This window comes from Lepus europaeus, chromosome 12 (assembly GCF_033115175.1).
Source record: "Lepus europaeus isolate LE1 chromosome 12, mLepTim1.pri, whole genome shotgun sequence".
Taxonomy (NCBI): Eukaryota; Metazoa; Chordata; class Mammalia; order Lagomorpha; family Leporidae; genus Lepus; species Lepus europaeus.
Genome location: NC_084838.1, coordinates 21,696,520 through 21,719,094, shown reverse-complemented (window position 1 = coordinate 21,719,094; position 22,575 = coordinate 21,696,520). Strand labels below are relative to the sequence as shown.

At 44.8% G+C, this 22,575-nt stretch overlaps 1 protein-coding gene across 3 annotated transcripts in view; it reads left to right on the top strand.

Moving 5' to 3' along the window:
* Positions 1–22,575, top strand: part of KIAA1958 (KIAA1958 ortholog) — a 170,623-nt gene continuing 148,048 nt past the window's right edge. For all 3 annotated transcript variants that reach the window (XR_009867598.1, XM_062207741.1, XM_062207742.1), the window contains exon 1: positions 1–87. The gene's annotated coding sequence lies outside the window, so the exon portion shown is untranslated. The remainder of the gene's footprint in view (positions 88–22,575) is intronic.

Here is a 22,575-nt window from a genome sequence, read left to right as displayed (position 1 = left end):
CCCGCCCCGTCCAGCGCGCGCTGCCCGGCTCCCGCAGGCCCCCCCCGGCGCCCGCGTTCCTATGGACAGACGCACAGACACCTGCAGGTGGGTGAGAGCCCGCGCGCGGGGTGGCGCCGGCCGCTTTGTGTGGGGGGCGGCCGCGCCGTGACCCGGCTGAACCCTCCTTTTGTCTGCGCTCGCGGGCGGAGGGCCGTGAGGGGGCGACGACCCGGGGCGGCCGCGCGGGCTCGGGAGCGGCGAGCGGCGGCTGTGAGGTGGCCCCGGCTCCTGCGGCCGGCCCGGCGCCCCGCGTCCCCCGGCGGCCGCGCGGAGGGTCCGGCTCGCCCGCCGCGGCTCGGGGGGTCTGCGGGAGGTGGGCAGGAGGGCGGGAAGCAGGAAGGAAAGAGCCGCCCGCCCCTAGTTCCCAAGTCTGGAGGTGGCGGAGCGAGCGGGAGGCGGTGCGGGGCTGCCCGCGGTGCGTGCGGGGCGGGTGTGCAGGAACGTGCATCGCGCCCGCTCGGTATTTATTGTTTCTAACGGCGGAGCGCTGTCTCCGGCCCGAGGCTCTTCCGCCCCCAGCCCCTTCTGAGGCTGCGCGCGGTGCTCGGTGTTTGTTATCAACTAGATCAAGCGAGGCAGTCCCCCGGGGTAGAGGGAGGTGGGGCTGACCAGCGGCGCATCCGAATCCAAAGCGGGGTTTTGGTGTTCTGGTAGCTTCCTGTCTCCTTTATTTATTTATTTATTTTTATTTTTTTTGGTAAGGTTAAGTAGGGACATAGAGGGGGGAAACAATGAACGTGGCTGTGGTTTCGACAATTGCATGTGTATATTTTGAAGTTTTGGGGGTAAAGTTTCGGGTTTTTGCAGAGTCGTGAGGATTAGCACGGCAGAATCTTCTGCCTGTTAGATAAACAGTTCACAAGCGACTTCAGGTCCTGACAGCTTCCATGGTGCAGGCTGTGTTGGAGCGCAAGAAACACTGATTTAGCTGTTCCCTTCTTGCTACAACCTTGCTTTCTGCCAGTTTAAGATCCGAGGTCTTTCAGGAACATAGGAAATCATCCGCGTGAGGACTGCGGGTGCGTGTTCCCCCCGGGCTCCCTCTGTTTATGTGTTGCCTGTGTGTAAGCCAGCGGTTGAGTTGTCTGTGCTGGATGGTGTTTTCATGGAAAGTGTTGTAGGGCGATAGGTCGCATTGCTCTTATTTGATTAGCTTGCTAAGTTTCTTACAGTTGCTATGTATTTGTATCTATTCAAATAATAAATGAAGCTGAGAAAGCACCCAGAACATCAGTTTTACAGATTCAGAATTTCTGATGCAGGTACATAGGGTGATAGCTTTGTGTTAATCGGCTGCTCACTTCTGGAAACACTTGTTTTCTTTTTGCTTCTTGCCCTCTGTGTGAGCATCGATATTGACAAACTTAAGTCTGATGGTTACCAGATTTCTTTTTTAAAGTAAATTTGGGGGCACTCAGACAATTCTAACTGGATGTACAGCTGAATGTAGAAAGTGGAGACTTTTTTTTTTTTTAAATTCTCATTTAAATTTGAAGAAAAACCTTGATGATGGAAAAAAACAAGAGTTAATTTAATTTCCATCAAACAAGAATAGCAATATGTAATTCAGTGCACTTTTATTTAGGCAAATTGATTTTTGTCATTATAAAAAGTTTAATAAGCTTAAAATAGTGTTTTTTTCCTAGGAGAAAAAAAGATCTGAAAACCCTGCCTTTTTATAGTAACAGATTAATATCATTGCATGCCTAATTTTATTTAAAAGATTTATTTTATTTGCTTGAAAGGCAGAGTTAGGGAGAGAGAGAGAGAGAGAGAGAGGTCTTCCATCGACTGGTTCACTCCCCAAATAGCCTTGGAGTTGATCCAGGATGAATCCAGGAGACAGGAGCTTCTTCTAGGTCTCCCACATGGATAACAGGGGCCCACACACTTGGGTCATCCTCTACTGCTTTTCCCAGGTACATTAGCAGGGAACTGGATTGAAAGTGGAGCAGCTGGGACTCGAACTGGAACCTGTATGGGATGCCAGAGCTGCAGGCAGTGACTTAACCCACTACACGCAACACCGGCTCTACATGCCTAATTTTATAAATGTTTAGAGTTTGCTTTTATGCACATTTTCCTGGAGGAGGGTGCATCTAACGATGATCTCTCCCACTCCTTTGAGTTGATCAAATTTTATTAGTTCCTGCTATGACTCCTGATGCACATTAGGTAAATGACTTTAAACTTCCCAAAGGCCCACAGAGCTTAGTGTGTGGCTCTAAAAAGGTAGCCCCTTTGACCAGTGTTCCTCTGCCTGAGAGGTATTGAAGTTTGCTCAGGCTTTGTCGTGAGTGGTCAAAGGGAGTTCTAGACCTCTGTGAGAATTCCAGCTCTTAGATACACATATTCTTCATCAGCTTTTGGAATTAAAAATGATAAAGCAACAAATTGAATAGCCTGTTTATACATTTGCAAGGCTGTCAGTGATAGTGATAAGATTTTACAAAGAGTCACTGTGTAAACTCAACATTAACAGAGCGTGACCTGTGTTGAGAATGGCTTTGGCAAAGTTGTACTTAACAGTTTTCTTGGATCATCAGTGCAGTGTCTTTGTGTGAGCTGGCTAAGAGATAACTCCTACTGTTTCTTTTCTTTCTTTTTTTGACTCATGTAGATATTACTTTTTTGCTTCTTGTGTAATTAACAGTAATATCTTAGTGTAACCAGAAACATTCCAGAAATCCTTAAGTATTTTCCATTAATGTCCTTTTTGGTAAGCTGTTCTGTTTGGTAAGCTGTTCAAGAAAGCTTATAAATTATTTTTCATGTTTGAAAATGCTTTCTGCTGCATTTATATTATAACAAATGCTGCTTCTATAAAATTTGAATTTGTATAAAATTGGATTTTTAAATGCAGCTGTTTACCAATTTTATTTTTTCAGATGACACTACACTGTCCACAGTTAAACTTGATAGACTTTAAGTCTACAGTCTTACTAGCATTTTCCTGTTTATTAGTTATCAGTGCGATATCATTAGTGGAAATTTAAAATGGCCACTTTGTATTAACTGGAAGCTTCAAGTGACTAGTATTAGCATAAGTAATAATCAAACAGAAAGCTGAAAATTAGCAGTTTCACTCTCTATTACAGCTCTGTGACTTTCCCTGCAGTTCTTTGTAGCCTGGTAGGGAAGCTGGCCTGACTGCTAGGGATGTGGACAATAACCTCTCATTCCAGCCTTTATCATCCTGCATTGTTTAAGAGCAGCACGAACCCATGCTGCTCACCAAAAATGCAGAATTCGTTCTTGGATTAATATTCTGGTACCAGATGTATGAGGCTGGCTCTGAAGAAGCCTTTTCTCTTAAATACTGTCAAAAATAGAGAAGCTGAAGATTGGAGAGAAGCCATTTATTTTGAACAGTTTATTTTATGACAGTTTGTGTTTGTAAAGAAACCTGCTCGTAATATTGACTTAAGAGATCTACACAGTTGTCCATAGAAGCCCCATGGGTTTCTTTTTCTCCTTTAGAAAACTTTCCATAGAGCTTAACTCTTAGGTGATACTTCTTGACTTGGCTGCTGATTAGTGGATTTATGGACTTTATTTACCAGCGTGATTGGAGAATTCTTTTGCTCCACTGAAATTGCACTCTGCCTGTGCTCTGGTTCGTTTCCTAGGTAACAAATGCACTGCATAGATTCCATAATGAGGACTGTGGTTGGCTACTTACTGTGTAAATTCTGCTGTTTGGTAAAGCTTAGTTTCAAATTCAAATAAAGGTCAAGAAACTAAAAGTACTGAAACTGTACATTTTTGAATTTTATTTTGTATCCAGTGCCAACAAAGTGTAACATGCTTTTCTGGAGAAAGGCAAATTGTACAGCAGCATTCAAGTTTGTTTTGCAAAGTCTTATGCTTAAGCAGTTGGAGAATTTTTCACTCTTTCATACTGATAATGCTAATGACTCTAGTGACAAAGAGGATATTTCTCAAACATGTGATCACACTTGCAAATAATATGGGAAGCAAAGGTCTGTGGTCTAGGATATCTGATATTTTTATACCAAAAGGAAAGTATATATGAGTATGTCCCAAAAGAAAAATTATACAACTTCATGAGAAATATAACTTTTGACTACTTTAAGACGGGACGTTAAAATGTTTAGGAAACTGGAGTGGGAGTTTGGAATAGCTGTTCAGTTGCCTGTGTCACATGGCGGGAGTGCTTGGATTGGAGTCCTGGCTTTGTTCCCAATTCCAGCTTCCTGCTAATGCCAGCACTGGGGAGCAGCAGGTGATGGCCCCAAGTACTTGGGTCCTTGCCATCCATGTGTGACACCAGGTTGAGTTCCTGCCTCCTGTTTAGCCTAGCCTAGTCCTGGCTATTGGCTAGAGAACCTAGGAAAGGGAAGATTTTTTTTTTCTCACTCTTTATCTCTGCCTCTCAAAATTTTTTAAAAACTTTAAGAAACTGTTAAACATATTAACAGTGCTCAATGCATGTTTTCCCTAGTTTTTTTTTTTTTTTTTTTTTTTTTTTTTCCTTTCTGCTCTGCCTGAACTTTGGGTGGCATTAACACCAGGGAATGGATTCACCCTCTATAGCTGCAAGTTAGAGAATGCCTATCCCTTCCACCTTCCTTTTCCCTTGAACCTGTGGCCTCTGCAGTTCCACATGCAGGGCAAAAAGTGATAGGTGTGAAATTGCTAGTGATTATGATCTTTCTTTTTCTTTTCTTTTTTTTTTTTTTTGGAAAAAAGAAATCTGCAAAGAACCAGAATTTCATTCAAACCTATTGCAAGTATGTTTTTGCTTGATGCCTAGTAATGTTTTTATTTGTTAATCTTCAAGGATTCTGTGAGCTGAAACATCAGGAGAAAATATGCACAGCCCTTTTTAATTCCAGGGAATTACGCAGAATTGCCTCCATTACTTCTTCTTTGCTTGGCCAGATTTTTTAAATTTATTTTTTAAAATATTTATTTATTTATTTGAAAGGCAGAGATACAGAGAGGCAGAGGCAGAGACAAAGAGGTCTTCCATCTGCTGGTTCACTCCCCAATTGGGCGCAATGGCCAGAGCTGGGTCTCTCTGAAGCCAGGCGCCAGGAGCCAGGAGCTTCTTCTGGGTCTGCCCCCATGGGTGCAGGGGCCTCTACTGCTTTTCCAGGCCATTGCAGAGAGCTGGATCGGAAGCAGAGCAGCTGGAACTCTGACCAGCGTTCATATGGGATGCCGGCACTCTAGGCGGTGGCTTTAGCCGCTAGGCCACAGCACCGGGCTCCTAGATTGTTTTTAATTATTATTTACCTTTGGGTTAAGTTTTTCAGGCATCCGATACATCAGTTATCTTTTCCTTTTTGATTTTCCTGGAAATGACACCTTTTCTGCCTTTTCTAATTGCAAATATTTTGTCCCATCAGTTTCTTACATTTTCCTTTGAAAATATTTATTAAAAATTTTTAATGAAACACATTTTTAAAAAAGATGCATTTATTTATTTTGAAAGAGTTACAGAGATCGAGAGAGAGACAAAGAGAGATCTTCTGCTGGTTCACTCCCCAGATGGCTGTAACAGCCAGAGCTGGGTCAGGCTGAAGCCAGGAGCCAGGAGTCTCCCACGTGGGTGGCAGGGGCCCAAACACTTGGACCATCCTTGCCTGCTTTTCCCAGGCCATGAGCAGGGAGCTGGATCAGACATGGAACAGGTGGGACTCGGAATGGTGCCCTGAAATGGGAAGTCGGCTTTGCAGCTCAACCTGCTCAGCCACGACTCTGGCTCCTCTTCTTGGCTTTTCAATGGTAGTCTTCCTCAGGTGTCTGCACGTGGTCCTCCCTCTGTGCCTGTCTGGGTCCTCATCTCCTGAAAGAACTTCAGTCATAGTGACTAGGGCTCCTGGTATGGCTTCATTGGAGCTCACTTAAAGACCCTATCTCCAAATGGAAGTCACATATGGAGGAATTTGGGGCTAGACTTTGAAGAGATGGACTGGAAGAAGACACAATTCAGCCTATAACCCAGCCTCTCCCCATGCTCATCACCTTTCATACACACACAGATACTTCATAGGTGTGATTGTACAGAAGTTTTGTCTTTCATGTCTTTTCTTTTTTTAAAAAAATTTAACTTTTGTTGTTGTTTTTAAAGATTTGTTTATTTGAAAGGCAGTGTTAGAGAGCGAGAGAGGGAGATACCCATCTTCTGTCTACTGGCTCACTACCCACATGGCTGCAATGGTCATGGCTGGGCCAGGCTAAAGCTGGGAGTCAGGAGCTCCATCCTGGTCTCCCACGTGGGTGGCAGGGGTCCAAGCACTTGGGCCATCTCCCGCTGCCCTCCCAGGCATGTCAGTAGGGAGCTGAATCAGAAGCGGAGCAGCTAGGAATTGAACCAGTGCCCATGTGAGAAGCTAACCTGCTTTGGCACGATGCCAGCCTCCCATGTCTGTCTGTCTGTGTTTCTTTCTTTTTTTTTTTTTTTTTTTAAGATTTTATTTATTTGAGAGGTACAGTTACAGACAGAGGGAGAGAGAGAGGTCTTCCGTCCATTCGTTCATTCCCCATATGGCCGCAGCGGCTGGAGCTGCGCCTATCTGAAGCCAGGAGCCAGGAGCTTCTTCTGGGTCTCCCACGTGGGTGTACGGGCACAAGGATTTGGGCCATCCTCTACTGCTTTCCCAGGCCACAGCAGAGAGCTGGATCAGAAGAGGAGCAGCTGGGACTAGAACCGGCGCCCATATGGGATGCCAGCACTGCAGGCAATAGTTTTACCTGCTATGCCACAGCGCCGGCCCCTCCCATGTCTTTCTTATTCTGTTGTTTTGTCACTGGGTACCAGGTCCCAAATACAGAGCACTGTGATCAACTCTATATGCTGTTGAAAATAACTAACGTAGGCAAGGGCTTTCTTTTTTCACTCTTGAAATTTATTTTTAAAAAAGATTTGCTTATTTATTTATTTGAAAGGCAAAGTTACAGAGAGGCAGCAGTGGGGGTTGGGAGGAGCGGAGAAAGTCTTGTATCTGCTGGTTCAGCCAGAGCTGAGCCTGTCCGAAGCCAGGAGCCAGGAGCTTCTTCCAGGTCTCCCATGCGAGTGCAGAGGCCCAAGGACTTGGCCCATCTTCTACTGCTTTTCCAGGCCATAGCAGAGAGATGGATCGGAAGTGGAGCAGCTGGAACTCGAACTGGCGTGCATAAGGCATGCTTGGCACTGTAGGTGGCGGCTTTACCCATTATGCCACAGTGCTGGCCCCATAAAATTAATTATTTTTAAATGTTTTATTTTGAGTGGTTTAAAGAAGAACATTCTTAATACTGTAATTGCTTTGGAAAACTAGAGAATATCAGTGTGGCCATACTGAGTGGCAGTGCTAATGGTGTTGCTTTCTCCTGATTTCTGAGGATGAGTTCCTTGTGGTTATCTGCTTCAGGCATTGGTCTTGCTGTTTCATGGTAAGTTATCTACTATCCTGGTCATTTCACGCATTCCTGAACTTGAACCTGAACCTGGTATCCTGCCAGGGATCTTCAAAAACTTCACGGAGGGTAGGGATTGAGATACCGCTTGGGACACCTGCATTCCACATTGCAGTGTCTGGGTTTTAGTCCTGGTTCTGCTCCCTATTGGAATGTACCCTGGGAGATAGCAGATTATGGCTTAAGTAGTTGGGTCCCTATCACCCGCAAGGAAGATCGGGATTGAGCTCCTGGCTCCTGGCTCTTGGTTCCTGGTTTTGGCCTGGCCCAGCCTTGACTGTAGCAGGTATTAATTAGGATAATGAACCAGATCGGAGATATCAGTCTCTGACTTGCTATTTCCCTTTCAGATGAATTAAAACAAAATAATGGAAAAATCATATTATGAAAACTATGCAGGGATTCCAAAACTTTTTGTTCCAAATAAACATATCTTTTAATTCTGTTTTCCACAAACTTTTGAAGTACCCTTTTATACCCTAGTTCAGTGAATGATCCCATCTGCCACATATTTTTCCAGTCTGGAAATTAGGATTTATGTGTTATTCCCTCCTCATTCTCAATTCCATTTGCTATACACACTCAAGCCCCCAGGTCAATAAGTTGTTACTCCCTAAGATTTCTCAGTTCTGTCTGTTCACCCCATATGAATCACATACGTCTCTGTTAACTTGGCATTAATCATCATTCTACAGTTAAATATATTCAGTGTGCAACACAAGTCCTTAGGATAGTTTCTGTAATCATTATTCAGTAATCTGAAGTTTTTTGAATCCTCATACATGCCTCATGTGAAAAATATCCTGAGTTTCAAATTTACAACTACTTTTCTTTAACTTTCGTACTTGAAGGGCAGTTTGGCTGACTAAACTTACTTGTACATGGGGCTGGTGCTGTGGTATAGTAGGTTAAGCCTTCACCTCTGGTGCTGGCATCCCTATGGTTGCTGGTTCGAGTCCCAGTTGCCCAACTTCCTATCCAGCTTCCTGCTAATAGTCTGGGAAAGCAGAGGAAGATGGCCCCTGAGCTCATGCAGTTATTTTCTTTTTATCTGTTAGCTCCTTTAATGTCCCTTGTGTTACAGGAGGGTTATGTTGCAATAAATTCATTGTAAGTTGAAAATTTTATAAGTTAGAAATATTTTTAATATGTCCAACCTGAAGAACATCATATTTAGCTGCATGTTACCTGCAGAGTATCAGTTGTTTACCCTTGTGACGTGTGGCTGAGTGACTGGGGGGTAGCAGCTCGCCGCCCAGCATTCTGAGAAGTTATCATACTGCCTATGGTTAGCTCAGCAAAGAACAGGATTCAAAGTATAGTTTCTCGGCCGGTGCCTCGGCTCAATAGGCTAATCCTCCGCCTGCGGCGCCGGCATACCAGGTTCTAGTCCCGGTCAGCATGCCAGATTCTGTCCCAGTTGCTCCTCTTCCAGGCCAGCCCTCTGCTATGGCCTGGGAAGGCAGTGGAGGATGGCCCAAGTCCTTGGGCCCTGCACCCGCATGGAAGGCCAGGAGAGGCACCTGGCTCCTGGCTTCGGATCAGCGCGCTGCGCCGGCCGCAGCAGCCATTGGAGGGTGAACCAACGGCAAAGGAAGACCTTTCTCTCTGTCTCTCTCTCTCACTGTCCACTCTGCCTGTCAAAAAAAAAAAAAAAAGAGAGAGAGAAAGGTCTTCCCTCCGCTGGCTCATCCCCCAAATGGCCACTCGGCTGGCGCTGTGCCAATCCGAAGCCAGGAGCCAGGCGGCCCCCACCCCCTGTCTCCCACGCAGGTACAGGGGCCTAAGCACCCAGGCCATCCTCCAACGCCCTCTCGGGCCACAGCAGAGAACTGGACTGGACGAGGAGCAACTGGGACCAGAACCCAGCGCCCACATGGGATGACGGCGCCGCAGGCGGAAGATCAACCAAGTGAGCCACAACACCGGCCCCAATAAATCTTTTCAAAAAAGAAAAAGAAGTGGGGCCAGTGCTGTGGCATAGTGGTAAAGCTACCACCTGCAGTGCCAGCATCCCATATAGCTGCCGGTTCAAGACCTGGCTGCTCCACCAGCTCTCTGCTATGGCCTGGGAAAGCAGTAGAAGATGGCCTAAGTCCTTGGGCCCCTGCACCCACATGGGGAACCCAGAAGAAGCTCCTGGCTCCTGGCTTCGGCGAATGGAGAATCTCAATCTCTCTCTCTCTGCCTCTCCTTCTCTCTCTGTGTAACTCTTTCAAATAAATAAATAAATCTTAAAAAAAAAAAAAAAGCCAATGCTTGCATAACCAATAAAGGCACATTACAAAAACATGACCATAAAGCAAATGAGACTTTAACATATGTTTCAAAATGAATTAAAAGAAACTAAGAAAATGATAGAATCTAAAAGAAAAGAACTGAATACATGAAAAACAGACAAACTAAAAATAAAGATCAACCAGATAACAAAAGAATGCACAAAGAAAACTGACAGAGCTCAGGACAGACTAGAAAGCAAAAAAACTCAGGAAGACAAAACTAGAAGCAACACTAGACTCAATGGATACAATGAAAACCACAGGCAGACCTCACTTTAGAATAGTTCAACTGATTTTTTTTTTTTTTTTTTAACTTTACAATGGTACAAAAGCAATAAGCATTCAGGAGAAACTATAATTTTTTTTTAAATTTTTTTTTTTTTTTGACAGGCAGAGTGGACAGTGAGAGAGAGAGACAGAGAGAAAGGTCTTCCTTTGGTTCACCCTCCAAAGGCCGCTGCATCTGGCACATCACGCTGATCCGAACGCAGGAGCCAGGTGCTTATCCTGGTCTCCCATTGGGTGCAGGGCCCAAGCACTTGGGCCATCCTCCATTGCACTCCCTGGCCACAGCAGAGAGCTGGCCTGGAAGAGGGGCAACCGGGACAGAATCCGGTGCCCCGACCGGGACTAGAACCTGGTGTGCCGGTGCCGCTAGGCGGAGAATTAGCCTGTTGAGCCGCGGCGCCGGCCTAAGACCTTTCTCTCTGTCTCTCTCTCACTGTCTCTAACTCTGTCTAATTAAAAAAAAAAAAAAAAGATTTATTTATTTGGAAGGCTGAGAGAGAGAGATCCTCCATCTGCTGGTTCAGAGAGAAAGAGAGAGAGAGAGATTTTCCATCTGCTGGTTCACTCCAAAAATGCCCATAACACCTGGGACTAGACCAGTCCAACGTAAGGCAGCAAGAACTCCAGCTGGATGGCCTAGATGGTGGCAGACCCGAGTGCTTGGGCTGTCATCATCTGCCTCCCAGGTGCATTAGCAGGAAGCTGGATCAGAAACACAAGGAGCTGGGACTAGAACCACTCTTTTTGCTTATTTTTAGTATTTCTTTTTCTCTTGTTCATGTTTAAATTGAAAAATTTGCCTGGACTTTAGGAAAAGGTTCCTGTGAGAGAGGTAGGGAAGGGCAAGGTATTTTTTCCCCAGTTTCCAGGTTTGAAAAATCTCCTTTGTTGCTTATGTGAAGTGTTTTAAAAGAATGCCACTCAGTAAAAATGAAAATGAAGTACCATCATGTACTCACCAGAATAAATGAAAAGGATGAAAAATACCAAGTGTTGTTGCGCATGTTGAGCATTTAGGTTCCCCCTGCTCTGCTTGTTGGAAAGATCAGTTGGTATGGAAATGTAAACCAGTATGAGCAATCTGCAAAGCTGTTTAGCAGTACCTACTAGGGCAGAACGAGCATATCCTTTGACCCAGTGTCCAGCAAAATATACGAGAATGTTGACACAATTTGTGATAGCCCCAAACCAGAATCTGCCTGAATGACCAGCAGTATGATGTGTGGTAGACTGTTACATTGCTGCCCCCGAACAGATCACGTCTCCTCTTATCTGTATCCTGGGTTGTCCTCTTTGTCTGTGAGTCAGATTTGGGCCAGTCCGATGTTAACAAGCACTGTGCAGACAGAGGCTTGATAAACGCTTGGGGGGGGCCGGGGTCATGTTGGCCTGATGCCGCTGTCTGAGGAAGTGCTGGAGTCAGAGCAGTGTCATGGAAGGGGATTGAGGCACCCCCTGATGAGTAGTACTTACCCGCCAAGCCTGTCTGCCAGGCAGCCCTGACCTTCCAGCTTAGCTGACTTGACAGCCAAAAACAGACACACGAGCAAGGTGAAGCTGGGGCGAGATCACCCAGAAAACCACGGAACTCTGAGAAATCAGGAATCCCTAAGTTGGTGGTTTGTTACAGAACGTATTAAACTGATTGGACTGGATAAATACATTTTGGTGTATTGACTGTGTGGAATACTGGAGAGCCATGAGGGGGAGAGTCCACGGCTGCACGCTGTGGAACGTGTGAATCTCACAGACAGGTTGAGCTGAAGAAACCAGAGACAGAATTCACAGTGGATGCCGCTTGTCTGTGGAGTTCATCAGGAGCCAGAATAGCGGTCCCTTCAGGAGAACAGCGACTAGAAAGGACAAAGAGTAGGCGTCTGGGGTGCCGGAGGCCCCGTGCCCTGATCCGGCCACTGGCTGCACACTTCCATACGTGTGCCCTGTGAGGCTGTGCAGTGTCAGCAGAGTGTCCGCAGCTCTTCCTGCCCTTTGCTGATTGTGTATTATGCTTCAGTGCAAAGAAAAAGAGTGACCTTTTTTATGTGATGGGCTCTGAGATTGGCCTCTTTAGGACGTCGCTCTTGTGCCCACTTACCCCTCTTTCTTGGGTTTGGATTCTGGTGTCACAGTTTTCCAATGCTGTGGTCTGTTAGTAAGGCCTCGTGATCCTGCAGTCTCCCCCAGGCACCTGAGGGGCAGTTACGGCTGTTCTTAGGTACAGCTGCAGTGAAGTGGAGTTCCTTCATTTGAGGGTCATTTTTGAACCTTTCTTGTATCTCCGCTCTTTAAATAACAGAACTTTCCTTTTTCTCCCCTTACCTGCCCAGTTGCTCATCCTGCGTGGGTCCTATTTTTGTGGGTGTTTAAGCTCTGCTTGCTTATCTGGTGTTCACGGTGCTACCTTATCACCTAATTTTGTTGAACATCTTTGTCTGTTGTTATCGTAGGTGCCCCATCTGTGTGTTTGTGTGTGTGTGTGTGTGTGTCCACTGAGATAATTGTAGCTTCACTTGCAGTTGTAAGATAGGATACAGAGAAATTTCCTCCAGTAATAACATTTTGCAAAACTGTAACATTACCACCAAGATACTGTTGATGGGCTGAATTGTATTCCCTCCAAATTCAGATGTTACAGCGTTACCCCCACACACACCTCAGAACGCGACTACAGATGTGGCCTTTAAAAAGATGACTAAGGTGAGAACATTTTGATGAGCTCTGATACAGTCTGATAGCTGCATAAAAGAGGACAGTAGGACACACAAAGAGGCACAGGGACGTGTACACACTGGGAAGATTATGTGAGGACGCAGTGGGTAGGTGGCCATCTACAAGCCAAGGACAGGGGCTTCAGAAGAAATCAAACCTGCCAATGCCTTGATCTTGGATTTCTAGCCTAGACAACTGTAAGAAAATAAGGATCTGTTGTTTTAGGCGCCTGGTCTGCAGTGCTCTGTTATGGTAGCTTTAGCTAATATGTTGACATTGATGGGATCTCCCACTCTTTCCCATTTCCCATTTCGTAGTACTGGTGTGTGTGTGTGTGTGTGTGTGTGTGGTGTTGCTAGATTCAGCAGTTTTAGTATCTGTTTAGGTTCGTGTTTCTACCATCTCCTGTATCCCCACACCCTGCCACCCTACCCCTAACCTCTGACAACCATTAATCAGTCCTCCATTAATGAAATTTTGTTTTTTAAAACAATGTTACATAAAGGGGATCATTCAGTATATAACTTTTTTTTTTTTTTTAGATTTTTATTTATTTGACAGGTAGAGTTACAGACTGTGTGAGAGAGAGACAGAGAAAGATCTTCCCTCTGCTGGTTCAGTCCACAAGTGGCTGCAATGGCCAGAGCTGCGCCAGTCTGAAGCCAGGAGCCAGGTGCTTCCTCCCAGTCTCCCACGCGGGTGCAGGGCCCCAAGCACTTGGGCCATCCTCCGCTGCCTCCCATGCCACAGTGGAGAGCTGGACTGGAAGAGGAGCAACTGGGACTAGAACCCGGTGCCCATATGGGATGCTGGCGGTGGAGGATTAACCTAGTATGCCCCGGTGCTGGTGCCCGGTGTATAACTTTTTGTGATTGCTTTTTTTGTGCAACATAGCTTTCTGGAAATTCATCTAGCTTGTTGCATCTATCAGTAGTTTGTTCCTTTTTATTGCTGAGTAGTAATCCATGGGTTTACCATAGTTTGTTCAGTCATTCAACTGTTGAAGGTCATCTGGGCATATTTCAGTTCTTGACTTTTACAAATGTAGCTGCTGTAAACATTTCTTTTTAAGATTTATTTTATCTATTTGAAAGAGTTACAGAGAGAGATAGAAATAGAAAGGTCTTCCATCCACTGCTTCACTCTCCAGATGGCCGCAATGGTCAGAGCTGCGCCAATCCAAAGCCAGGAGCTTCTTATGCGTTTCCCACATGGGTGCAGGGGCCCAAACACTTGGACCATCTTCTGCTTTCCCAGGCCACAGCAGAGAGCTGGATCGGAAGAGGAGCAGCCGAGACTAGAACTGGCACCCATATGGGATGCTGGCACTGCAGGCCAGGGCATTAACTCGCTGCGCCACAGCATCTGCCCCAACTATGAACATTTATACACAAGTTTTGGCATGAACATAAGTTTTCATTTCTCTGGGATATATACTCAAGAGTATTAATTGCTGGATTATATAGTAATTGCATGTTTAGTTTTAAAATAACTGCCCAAACTTTTCAAGAGTGACTATACCTTTTTATAATTTCATTTATTTATTTTAAAATTTTATTATTTGAAACTAGAGAGACAGATACAGATGGTGAGAGGTCTTCCATCCACTGGTTTACTTTCCAAATTCCCACAGCAGCTGGGTCTGGCACTCTGATATAGAATGTAGACATTCTAAGCATTTTTTAAAGATTTATTTATTTGATCCAAGTACTTGAGCTATCGCCTGCTACCTCCCAGGGTACACATTAGCAGGAAGCTGGATTGGAAGCAGGGCTGGTACTGAAACCCAAACACTCTGATATGGCATGTAGGCATCTGAAAAGGCATCTTACGTCTCGGTGCCCAATGCCTGTACTTCCTTGATGTTGTCACTGTTTTGATTGTAGTCATTCTAGTGGATATTTAGTAATACCTCATTTGCGTTCTAATTTGCATTTCCCTAATAACTATCAAATAGCTTTCCATGTGTTTATTTGGCAGCTGTGAGTGTAATCTGATCTTTGAAATATCTCTTTACATTCTTTTGCCCATTTTGTAATTGGAATTTAAAGAAAATTTATTTTTCATTTTATCTGAAAAGCAGAGAGACAGAGACGGAGAGATCTATAGTCTGCTGGCTCATTTCCCAAATGCCTGCAGCAACCAAGGCTGGGCCAGGCTGGAGCCAGGGGGTGGTGAATCAGGAGCAGGTGGATCCCATGTGGGCAGTAGGGACCAAACTACTGGAGTTGTCTTCATCGCCTGCTTTCTCTCAGGGTGCACAGTAGGAGGGAGTTGGAGTCTGAAGTGTAGGTGGGACTCCTGGTACACACTGAAGTATGGGTTTTCTTTGTTATCTTGGGAGATTTTTTTTTTCTATTGATCAAAGGGGACAAATATTGGGGTAGGTAAGAAGTAAGATGTGCAAAGGTTAGGATATGTAATCTATTTATTAACTGTTTTTCCAGTTCATTTGCTGTAAAACCTAGTGATAATCCACTGTTTTTTTAGGGAGTTTAGTTCTTTTATAAATTGCCCAGACTGTTAACATTTTCATAACAGTTCTGGTTCAGTAATTCACTTTACTTAATTGGCATCTTAAGAAAGCAAGGAGCTCTACATTGGTGGATTTCCCATACCACCAAAGTTTATCTCCTGGACAAACTTAAGATTTTATTAAGTTTTGTAAAAATGTTCCCCAAAATGTAGTGGAAGTAAAAGTGGCAGTCAGTTGACTTTGGAAATCTTCCAGAGTTATTCTTTGCTGGCATATGGATGAATGCAAGCAGATACAGGGACATTTTCAAAAAAAATTTCCCCCCTTCCTGGAAAATTGTCAGTTTTTTTTTCACCTTTGAAGTTTTGCAGCTTTTGACCAGTTTTCCAAAGCCAATTCAAGAAAGGATCAATTCATCCAGCTGTCAAATTCATCACATTTATTAATTTTCCAAAATCTCTTTTAAGCAGCCTTTGAAGATTTCTGTGAAATTTTAGCTGAGGGTATTCTCCTTCTGCCTTCACAGTGGTCTTTTAAGGCATATTCTGCTTTTGAAAGCTAAGCATCCTTTGATGGTATAATCTTATAAATATTTTCCTCTTGAAGACAGTCAATGAATATGAATATATTCAATGAAGAGTATATACTGTTATGAGTAATATTCTGCTATGAATGTATTTCGCTTATGAATATATCTGGTATGTGAATATCTTCTTGATATGTATATATTCTTAAATTCTTTTCTGGCCAACTGGCTGCCTTCTTTCTGGCAGGCAAAAGTCTTATCCACAAAGTATATTTCTGTGTACATGTCTCTAATGATCTGTTTGTGTACCGATAAGATGGAAAATGTATACTTGCAATTAATGAAGTAATTGTATCAGAAGTTTATGGGTTTTCCTATTAAAATTATTTTTGGTATCAAAAATTCATCCCCTTGATTTGCTTAATACCTTTTTAGCTAATGTCTTCCTGTTAGTCATCCAAATAGATATGTTATTTAACTTTTTCTAAGAGCAAATTATTGACCTGAGAAATAAGCATTTCTTCACACAGACTGAATGTGATAAACAATATTTTTGTTGAAAATGAAATGATAATAATAATGAAATACTGTAGTTCTATAGAATTTTTTTAAAGTTTTTTTTATTTTACTTGAAAGTCAGTTACACAAAGAGAGAAGGAGAGGCGGGGGGGAGGGGGAGAGGTCCTCCATATGTTGGTTCACTCCCCAGATGGCCACAATGGCCGGAGCTGTGCCGATCCGAAGCCAGGAGCCAGGGGCTTCTTCCAGGTCCCCCACTCAGGTGCAGGGGCCTAAGGACTTGGGCCATTTTCTACTGCTTTCCCAGGCCATGGCAGAGAGCTAGATGGGAAGTGGAGCAGCTGGGACTCGAACCGGTGCCCATATGGGATGCCGACACTGTAAGATAGTCACAAAACACACCAAACACCGGAGTAAGGGAAAAGGTTTATTGGGGAAAACCCAGCAGACCGGAGGGAAGGGGCGAAGAAGGGAAAAGAGAAAGAAGGAGAGCGTAAGAGAGAGAGACGGAGAGGAGAGAAGAGAGAGAGCGGAGAGGAGCTGAGAGAGAGGGAGAGGAGATAGGGGAGCGAGAAGCCAAGAGAGCAGAGAGACAGCAAGAGAGCTATAGCATGTTTTTGAGAAAGGGATGCACTGATAGGTCAATTGCTATGTGAAAACTGAAATTTCATTAAAAATTATTTATTTATTAGAGAGAGAGATCTCTCATTGACTGGTTTACATGCACATAATGGCTGGGGATGGGCCAGGCTACAGCTGGGAACCGAAGCTCAATCCTTTTGTCCCCTGTGGTGGCAGGGACCCAGCCTCTTAGGCAGTCACCTGCCAGTTCCTAGGGTGTGCATTAATAGGAAACTGGAATGTGAGCAGAGCCAGCACTCAGTGCTCTGATATGGATGCAGGCATCTAACAGACAACTGCTAGGCTAAACGCCCACTCATTAAACTCCATTGTTATGAAACAAAATAATAAAAAGGAAGGAAGTCTGGAGAAAAAACTTCAACAATATGACAGATAGAGTTGATATATTTATGACGTATTATTTTGATTTTTAAAAACGCTAAAACTCCAGTGGATAATAGATAAATGAAAAGCAACTTATATTAAAATACAGCTTCTCTGATAATTAAACATAAGACACTGTGGAAATCCAGAAAGTTTCCTTTAACTTACCGAGTTAACAAAAACATAAAGTGAAATACTATCCATGGCTAGTTAGGGAAAAGAATGGAGGAAATTATTCTCTCTATGAGAAATTATTCTCTCTATGGGAGCCTTTCTTTTTCTTTTAAAGCTTTGAAGTAGGGGTTTGGGCTGTGGTGCAGCGGTTAAGATGCGCTGCATCCCGTTCTGAACTGCCTGGGTTTGAGTCCAGATCTGCTTCCAGTTGCAGCTTCCTGCTAATGTGTGCCCTGGGAGGAAGCAGGGGATGGCTCACACAGTTGGGTGCCTGCCACACCTGTAGGAGACCCAGACTGAGTTCCAGGCTCCTGACTTCAGCCTGGCCCAGCTTCAGCCGTGGTGGGCATTTGGGAAATGAACTAGCAGGTAGAAGACCTCTCTCTGTCCATCTGATTCTGTCTGAGTATCTCTTTATCTTTCAAATAAACAAAAAGTAAGTAAATAAAATGTTAAAGACTTTGAATTATTTGCTATGCTTACAAAAGTGAATATACCCTTTCTCTGAAGGGAGGAGAGAACTTCCGCTTTGATTATGGCCTTGTCTAAATAAGGTTGGAGTTTGTGAACTCAAGAGGCTTCCATAGCCTTGGCATCTCATGACAAGAGCCTTGGGTGATTACTGATGTCATAAATAAGAGTGTCAATTATTTTATTTATTTATTTATTTTTGACAGAGTTAGACAGTGAGAGAGAGACAGAGAGAAAAGTCTTCCTTTTTCCATTGGTTCACCCCCCAAGTGGCTGCTACCGCTGGTGCATTGTGGCTGGCGTGCTGCACTGAGCCGAAGCCAGGAGCCAGGTGCTTCCTCCTGGTCTCCCACGTGGGTGCAGGGCCCAAGCACTTCGGCCATCCTCCACTGCCTTCCTGGGCCACAGCAGAGAGCTGGACTGGAAGAGGAGCAACTGGGACAGAATCCGCCACCCCGACTGGGACTAAAATCCGGTGTACCAGTGCCACAGGTGGAGGATTAGCCTAGTGAGCCGTGGCACCGGCTAAGAGTGTCAATTGTTAAATCAACAACAGTAGTCACTGTGCACTTGCTCCCCATGTAGGACCTCTGTCCTTAGTGAGTTGTACTATGAAAATTAATGGTAAAACTAGTCTTCAAACAGTACTTTATACTTTTTGTGTGTGGGTGCAAACTGTTGAAATCTTTACTTAGTATAGGTTGATCTTCTGTATATAAAGGTAATTAAAAATGAATCAATGAAGAATAAGATGGGAGAGGGAGTAGGAGGTGAGATGGGAGTGGGGGTGGGAGAGTGGGTACGGGGGGAAGAACCGCTATATTCCAAAAAGTTGTACCTATGGAATTTATATTTATTAAATAAAGCTTTCAAAAAAAGTGTACCAATATGTTCAGTTGATTACTTTTTTTTTCTTTTCTTTTTTTTTTTGACAGGCAGAGTGGACAGTGAGAGAGAGAGACAGAGAGAAAGGTCTTCCTTTGCCGTTGGTTCACTCTCCAATGGCCGCCGTGGCTGGCGCGCTGCGGCCGGCACACCGCGCTGATCCGATGGCAGGAGCCAGGTGCTTATCCTGGTCTCCCATGGGGTGCAGGGCCCAAGGACTTGGGCCATCCTTCACTGCACTCCCTGGCCACAGCAGAGAGCTGGCCTGGAAGAGGGGCAACCGGGACAGAATCCGGTGCCCCGACCGGGACTAGAACCTGGTGTGCCGGCACCGCAAGGCAGAGGATTAGCCTATTGAGCTGCGGCGCCGGCCCAGTTGATTAATTTTTTTTTTTTTTTTTTTTTTGACAGGCAGAGTGGACAGTGAGAGAGAGAGACAGAGAGAAAGGTCTTCCTTTTGCCGTTGGTTCACCCTCCAATGGCCGCCGCGGTAGCGCGCTGCGGCCGGCGCACCGCGCTGTTCCGATGGCAGGAGCCAGGTGCTTATCCTGGTCTCCCATGGGGTGCAGAGCCCAAACACTTGGGCCATCCTCCACTGCACTCCCTGGCCACAGCAGAGAGCTGGCCTGGAAGAGGGGCAACCGGGACAGGATCGGTGCCCCGACCGGGACTAGAACCCGGTGTGCCGGCGCCGCAAGGCGGAGGATTAGCCTGTTGAGCCACGGCGCCGGCCCCAGTTGATTAATTTTTAAAAATTGAATACAGCATTCAGTCAATAAACAGGACATTATGGGCACCTGTTGGTTCCTGCCTGTATTTAATGCAAACTTTCTGAAAAATAGACTAAATACCTTGAGTGGTGGGCATAAATATTCAGTTTTAGTAGATACTGCTGCTCTTTCTTTTCAAGACTTACTTTATTTATCTGAAAGGCAGAATTACAGAGAGAGGAAGAAACACAAAGCGATCTTCCATCTACTGGCTCATTCCCCAAGTGGCCACAACCACCAGGGCTGGGCCAGGCCGAAGCCAGGAGCCAGGAGCTTCTTCTAGTCCTCCCACATGATTGCAGGGGCTCAAGTACCGGGGACATCCTCCACTGCCTTCCCAGCACATTAGCAGGGAGGTGGATCAGAAGTAGAGCAGCCAGTACTGAAACCAGTGCCCACATGGGATGCCAGCATTGCAGGCGGTAGCTTTACAGGCTATGCCATGCCACCACCACCCCCTTTATTTAAAAAAAAGATTTATTTCTTTGAAAGGCAAAGTTTCAGCGAGAGCGTGAATGAGCGAGAGAGAAAGAGCGTTGGTTTATACTCCAAATGTCCACAATGGCCTAGGCCAGGCCAGATCAAAGTCAGGAGCCTGGAACTCTGTCCAGGTCTCCATGTGGGTGGCAGGAGACCAGATATTCAAGCCATCTTCCACTGCTTTCCCAAGCGCATTAACAGGGAGTTGTATTGGAAGTGGAACAGCTGGACTTGAACCTGTGCTTATATGGGATGCTGGTGTTGCAGGATGCAGCTCAACCTACCGGCCACATACTGTCAGCTTTTTTCTGAAGTGGTTGTGTATGGGACCCATGTGGTGGCACAGTTGATTAAGCCACTGTTTTCAACACTGGCATCCCATACTGGAGCATCAGTTTGAGTCCTGGCTGCTCCACTTCTGGTCCAGCTTTTCCACTGATGCTCCGGAAGGCAGCAGATGATAGTGCAAGACCAGGGTGAAGTTTCTGGCTTCTGGGTGACCCAGACTGGCTGTTGCACACATCTGGAGGGTGAACCAGCGAACTGAAGATCCTCTCCCTGTCCTTCCCCTTCCCCCTCTTGCTCTACCTTCACTTCTCCCGCTCCCCCCTGTGCTGTGCCTTTCAAATAAATCCTTAGAAAAGTAGTTGTATCCATTTATACTCCCACCACTAGTGGGTAAGCGATCCAGTTGCTCCACTTCCTCAGAGTTATTTTGAAAAGCTAATTGGCAGACTGGATCAAGTCATACATGCCTATCAGTTTATCTTGTAATTCTAATTGAAGAGAGAGGGAAAACTACATGCACGAAAACAGTCAGTGAAGCAGGCTAAATCTGGCCTGCTGTGACCCAAAACCATGTGTTATCTGTGGTGGCAGAACTGAGTAGTTGTGATAGAGACCTTGCAAAGCAGGAACCCTCTCCCAAACTAGTTTGCTAACCCCTGCAGTGGAGCATTAGTTAGACTTGTGAAAGGTTGGTGATAAGCAGTGTGTCCGTCAATAGGGGAATTATCAGATAAATCCTTGGTGGAATTGGATATAGCCCTTTACAGGGGTGATTGTAAAAATTATTTAACCAGAAAATACTTAGGGGGCATTTGCCACATATTAGATAGTTTTCTGGATGCTGGAAAATCAGTACAGACAAAAATACCTGCCCTTATAGAACTTGAATTTTACTAGGAAAAATAAGGAGTGAAGACGCTATGTGAGCAGAATAACATGTAAGGGAGAAGTGCTAAGAAGGAAAAGCAAAGCAGGGAAGGGGAATGTGCGATATTTCAGGGGAAGGGCTTGACATTTTGGATAGCACTGCCAAGAGAGATCTTCCTGAGAAAGTGCCTTTCGAGCAGGACTGGAATAAATGAGAGAGCTTGATGTGCGCGTATCTAGAGGAAGAGCATTCGAAGCATAGCGAACAGCAAGCATGAACGGCCAGCTGGAGCTGTGCCGGATGGGATCGGGACCGAGAGAGTGGCCAGAGGTTGGACAGATAATTGATTGGTGGTGGGAGAGAGGAGGGTAGATCATGTAGAACCTTGTGACAAAATTAAAAATCTACTATGCATTTCTCAAGTAGGGAAAAGAATGATCATTCTCCCTTTCGTTGTCCCCCCTTTCTCCCTCCCCCCCCCATCTTGACAACTATTTAAAGCTGTGCATAATGACATATTTGGAAGAAAATACCATAAAATGTTAATCGTGTTAATGTGCTAGGGTTATGAATTTTATATTTTTCTTTTTACCATATTTTCTGTAATTCGGCAATATATTATAATGACAAGCATATTTAAAAAGCGGGAAGATTTTGCATATTTTTCTCTTGGAATACGTCAGAAGTCAAATACTTTAGATTCTTCTCAAATTGATTTTATAAACCTGACTTCACTGATGGTGGGCACCAGTTATCTTAAGTCATCAAAGGAGTGTTTGGGTGTGGAGTTATTGGTCTGTCAGTGTTTGAACCAGCGCAAACTGAAGAGATTGTTTTAGTCGCAAGTGAAGGAACTTGGGCCTCTGTTCCTTTCATAGATGTTTGTGTCTGTGTTCCATTGCCATTGAACCTGAGGTTATCTTGCACAAGAGATTTTTGTGAGTCATGATTTTTCTAATCTTTATTGTAAAAATAAAATCTGGAGATAATGAAATTAAATTGTTTTATTAATACCTAATTAGTGTCTGAAAAAACTACAGCAATATAGTGCCAATAATGAATTCTTTTGGTTAGCACCCTGGTTAAGGGCAGACTTTGAACCCAGGCTGCCTGGGTTTAACTTTTGTTTCTGGCTCTGGTTAGTGCTTACTGTCTCTGCGTTTTAGCCTCTGCATTTATCAGATGGTTGTGATATAGGGCCGGCGCCGTGGCTCACTAGGTTAATCCTCCGCCTGCGGCATCGGCATCTCATATGGGCGCCAGGTTCTATTCCTGGTTGCTCCTCTTCCAGTCCAGCTCTCTGCTGTGGCCCGGGAGTGCAGTGGAGGATGGCCCAAGTGCTTGGGCTTCTGCACCGCATGGGAGAC